Below are 6000 nucleotides of genomic sequence, written 5' to 3' on the forward strand. Positions count from 1 at the left end.
CATTTGGGAATCTTTTGAAATAATTTCTATGAGTTCTCTCTGTCATTAATTTTTCTAGACTAATTATGAGCTCTAGGCCATTGACCGATAGGAAAGACTACCCCTCTACTTAGAAAGTTTTGGGTTGTTTTCCTTACTTATAAAGGTGATGATACGCGATATCCATTTTCACTCATATTGCATGTTTTCATGCTAATCACATTACACACAACTTCATCTTTATAATATTCATTGATAAATATATATATATATATTGAAACTTGGTATCACTTTGTTATCTTAATTTCATTGCCTTTCTCAATTAAGTTGATTGTTAATGTAAAACGAGCCGCGGACCTATTCTTAGCACAATAGACCGAAAGAAGTCTGAATGAAAGCATATATAGTACATCAAATCTAGGCTCAGTCATATGTAAGGCATGATGTTATTAGGCCCCAAGTGCATTCAGATTGAAGAAATTCATTCTGAATAAGAAAAAATTGTCGTGTAAATCATAAATCATTTATAACTTTTTATTTGAGTATCGTCACGAGACGCACAACTTATGAATTTTAACTATAACATGTCATTTGGAGACAATTGGTCCTATGAGCAGCTTACATTACTCCATTTCATAAGAAAAAGCTTCATTCCAATTCAAAATCTTAGTTTTAGCAAAACTTACTATTTTTATTAAATTTTAATTTGGACGTACCTTCTTCATTTTAGAGTTTTAGCATATGTAATGTTCTTAGAATTTGTTTCAAATCATAACAGGAATCATACCTTATAATTAAATTAGAACTTTCTATTTTTAGTAAATTTTACTATTTAGGATAAATTTTACTTTAGTCATATTAGGACACTTAATTAGGGTTTTGATTTTCTTTATAAGTAATGTAATTGGGAAGTCCGATAATTATTGATTAATAAAATTTTGAATTTCGTTTTTTTCCTTGTACATTCAAGATTTTACACACTTGAGATAGATGGTGGTCGATTTTATATAAAAAATGGTGATTTTTGGTCCAATTGATAACTTGTCTATCATTAGCTTAGATAATATGTCCTTGCTATTAGCTCTGTCCATAACTTAAATACATCATACATATTATGATTGATCATACACAGTCTCGAAGATATCATGTTAGTGTGGATCCTCATCCTTAATTCATGTTGTAAATCATAAAGAGAGAGACTCATTAACCTTTATAAGTTTGCTCATCCACTTTATTCATCCTTCTCTTCTTAGAATCTGATAGGTCTTCGTCTTTCTCCCCGAATTAGTGGCTAGGTTAGCCATTTGCTATAGATGGGCATTGATTGGATTGATGACCATGTTAATTACACCTGTGACACTTAAATTGTTGGGATAGAGCATACAAGTATTCCTCTCGGATATATTTCTGATATTGGATGCTCATACCCATTACTTGGGTTGTTTGCTAACGCATGGATGAACGTGATGAGGTCGAGCGCCGTCTTTCTCAAGAGGATAACTATTCCGAATTCATAGAATTTCTCTGGACTCCTCACAGAGGCTTCTCGAATCCAGGAGAAAGAAAGTAAGCAAAATAGAAAATAAATTCTATAAAATTCGAAATTGATTGATGATCCAAATAAATGAGTTCATAACCCTTTAAATAGGGAAACCATGGGAGAGAAATTAGAAGTAAATTACAACTAAAACTCTTAGAATTCACAACTTACAATAAATAGTAAACTTACTATTTATAGACGGTCGCGATGTCTACTAATGCGCAAGGTTATCGGCCAAAAATAGTAAGTGTCCTATTTGACTTCACTAAACTGTTCTCCTAATTATTCTAAACTCTTTTCACATTAGGCACAACTCCTAAAGCTCGACGTATGAAGAGTTATAATCAAACTAATACTTACTATTTATAGTAAAAACAAATTTAAAATAGGGAGATGACCATCGATCGGAGGGTATTTTGCAAATCCGGCATGTGCAACCCGGTATAGCGGGGTTAGTTGGCTAAAGTAGCTCGTTCTACCCAAAATCATATATTTTACGCCCAATAACTTATTCTAGATTATGACATATGCTCATCTAAAGTCCGATGGTCCGAATCACTTTTGTCGTTGAGCGGGCCTTTTCTGATACATCTTGGCCATGAAACTGTCGGCCACCAGCTCTACATCATTTTCTCTCTAAATCTCTGTCAATGGTGGTTGGCGTGAATGTCCCTTAGCATGACTTTTTCCTCAAAGCCTATATCATAGCTGGTGATATATAGCTTGTCTTGTGAAAGGGTTGGATGGCATATAAAAATAATGATGTGCCTTGTACAGGCTCAATGGTTGGCGTTTTCATCCCCACTATTTCCTGCAGTGCTATCACTTTATTCACCTGTCCACAGGAAAACAAGTAATACCATTGGATGCGGTATATAATCAGATGGGCCCACCAAAGTCCGTTAAAAGAATGGTTAGGATCACAGGATCGTTGTGGTCTGCCAAAGGAACAGCCAACCTGATGATCGGTCCAGATCTCGTATGCATTTGCCACGTATAAGAAAAGCTAGTCACTGATGAATAAAGAGGGTTAGAAAGCCCTTGTTGTTGTATGTCCATATCAAATTCAATGATCCACTTCATCAATGAGCCGTCCACCATACACATCACATCAGTCAATCTCAACCGTCCAAATTGTGGCCTCCCCGTGGATAGAACGTGTCAAGAAAATCACACACGTTGGATGCTAATTAGAACTGTAAAAAATTCACCATTTAACTTGGATTGCTGGTCGTTTTCTTCTTAACAACCCCTTATAAGTTCAACACGAGTTTCACCATGGTGTGAGTGTGTGGGGTGTTTGGGACCTGACTCATGCCTTGGTGGTCGTAGATTCACAAGAGTATCTACACGAGGTGATGCGAGTGCATTTTGGGTACTCGCTTCTGACCGCAGTATCTTGTCAACATGTAAAAGATCCAATCCGTTCATTAGGTGGATCCTACCTCCTAAAATCAGGAATTCACATAGATTCGACCATCAGATGGGCCATACATTCACGTTGAATTTTGTCCGTAGCCAAATCATTTAAACCATCCGTTTGTTTTCCTTCTTTTGACATTAGACCCACACTGCCATATTTTTTACGACCGGCCACGATCTCACACGTGTTCGATGTTTATAATGGTACTGCCGAGTCCCATCCACCTCTCGCGATACCGCATAACGCAGCATTCCTCGTCAAAACATCGACAGTCACGCTGCGTACTGTTTCGTGTGAGATGAACGGCGTGGATTGGGTACTACCACCTATGTCCCCAGATCGGCATAGGCAGGGGGTCTAAGGGGCCACCGTGATTTATGTATTTCATCCATCCACACCGTCCATACATTTTTTTTCATATCATTTTAGTTATCACACAAAAAATAAGGCATATCCAAGGCTCATGTGGACCACACGGTAGGGATTGAACGCATACCATTAAATACTTATTGAGAGCAAAGAATTTTTTTTATCAAGCTGATATATATATATTTTTCCCTTCATCCAGGTCAATGTAACCTTATGAACAGGTTGGATGGAAAATAAACACTACAGTAGGCCTGGGAAGGTTTCAACGGTGGGCCTCATTACCACCGCTGCTTCCTTTGGTGTGGTCCATTCGAGCTTAGGATCTTCCTCATTCTTTAAATAATATCCTAAAATGATATGGAAAAATGGATGAACAGTGTGGATAAAACCCATACATCAAGGTGGGCCCCTCAGAGCCCCCGCCTGTGCCGATCTTGGATCAAGCGGCCGTAGTACCCAATCCGGGTTCGAGATGAACAGGCTGCTTTCCCGACCCATGTCAACGTGGCACGTATGCGGTCCATTCATTATGTCTGACATGGGTCTGAGTATTCCGTAGCCCAATAATCAGACCCGAGCACTAATTATAGATGTCTAAAATGGACGGTTAAAGAAAAACCATAAAAGCAGTTCATATCGAACATGCTTTTTTGAATTTTCTGGCTTTTGGGTCACTCTGAATTTGAGATAATTTCTTGCTGACAGTGCGCCCTGCCTAATGAACGGACAGGATCTTACAAACTAGCCACATTGGTACGTACATGAACGGTAACCGTACGCTGAAGTCACGCGAGCGAGTAGACAGCATTTGGTGTAGAGAGGTTGAAAGGAGTTACCACACAGGCGATCCAGAAGCAGGCGGCAATGATCACCCGGCGAACTTTAGCTTAGATTCTTCAGAAGAATTCATGGGGGAGTGAAATGCGCACCCACTTTCCTGAGCCACGCCAAACAATGAAAAGACGAGACGAAATGACAGCAACGGCAAACCAAAGGGCCCATCCATAAAAATCAATGGATGTGGGGACACGAATTTGTTACCTCGAACAAGCCTGCCACCGAAAAGCTTTGTGAGGCCCACCGTGATGTGAGTGTGGCCTTCATTTCCATCCGTCGGGTGATTATTTGTGAAAATGAATATTTGATGGCTCGTATTCAATTCCGATCGTTCAAAGGTCAGGATCATCAATTATAAGCATGATGGTGAGATGACACCAGCTGTCGTAGATTCCAACAAATGAACTCATTGCACGTGTCGCATGTGCACAGAAATTTGAGTGTGGCCTTCATTTCCGTCCGTCGAGTGATTATTTGTGAAAATGAATATTTGATGGCTCGTATTCAATTCCGACGTTCAAAGGTCATGATCATCAATTAAAAGCATGATGGTGAGATGACACCAGCTGTCGTAGATTCCAACAAATGAACTCATTGCACGTGTCGCATGTGCACAGAAATTGAGTGCTCCGTAATTTGCTTACCTACAAATGTTGGCATCGGATACTCTTTTTGATACTCCGGCGGACTGGAATGGTTGATACGCAGGCACCAGAAATTGTATATGTGGAATACAGATAACTCAAATTAAGCCGTCCAAATCGTGGTCCTGGTTTAGATGGAATATAAACCGAAAGTTCAAATGATTCTTATATGGGTAAGTGGCGCATTGGCTAATATTTTTAATCAACGGTTGAGACTAAAAATAGCCTAACGTCCGAATTCAACAACGGACGCAGATTGGCTGCGACCCCAACAGCAGGAAGTCCCTGCAGTCAGAAGGTACGTGGGGCCCACTGTGATGTTTGTGAGGAATCCACCCCATCTATCGGTTTTTGACAGATTATGTTAGTACATGAACCTTAAAATGAGGTTGATCCAGTGCTCAAGTATGCCACGCGACAAGGAAAAGATATTTGAGGTAAAATACCTAATATTGAAACCTTCAGTGGTCCACCTTGATGTTTAGGTGCCATCCAAACCATTCATAAGGTCTTTCCCACCAGGATGAACTTAAATTTTTTTTTTTTTTTTTAAAGGGTCTGTGCAAAACTTCTGCCGCCTGTGATTATTTCAACGGTGAGTGTTCAATCTCCAATATTTCCTCTCGGCGTGGACCACCTAAGTCTTGGATCGTTTTTGATCTCACATCCTGACATGAGTTGGCAAAACGGGAAGCGGATTGGCTAGTGTACTACACACCAGCTATATAACTTCTCTATTTACGTTAACAAGTTTTGTGAGTCTCACCACGTATGTCTTATATCCAAACTGCCTATTCATTTCGCGAACTCGTCTTAAAGCTTGATACTAAAAGTAAGATAGAACTAACTATCAAGTGGAACACACTGCAAAAGGCAGCTGGGGATTAAATATCTACCATTGAAACTTTTTTGGAGTGACATAAGTTTTGGATCAATATAAAATTTGTTTTTCCTCTTAGTTCAGGTCCCTTTGACTTTATGAGCAGATTGGATGGGAAATAACGTTATAGTGAGACCTATGAATTGTTTAATAGTGAAAATCATTATCTCTACTACTATTTGTGGTGTGGTCCAGGTGATCTTTGGATATGATTAGTTTTTTTGGATATGCTCTAAAATGAACTCTAAAAAATAAATGAACAGTTTAGATATAGTTTTTTTAGATATGCTCTAAAATGAACTCTAAAAAATAGATGAACAGTTTAGAT

Source organism: Magnolia sinica, chromosome 2 (genome assembly GCF_029962835.1).
Source record: "Magnolia sinica isolate HGM2019 chromosome 2, MsV1, whole genome shotgun sequence".
Taxonomy (NCBI): Eukaryota; Viridiplantae; Streptophyta; class Magnoliopsida; order Magnoliales; family Magnoliaceae; genus Magnolia; species Magnolia sinica.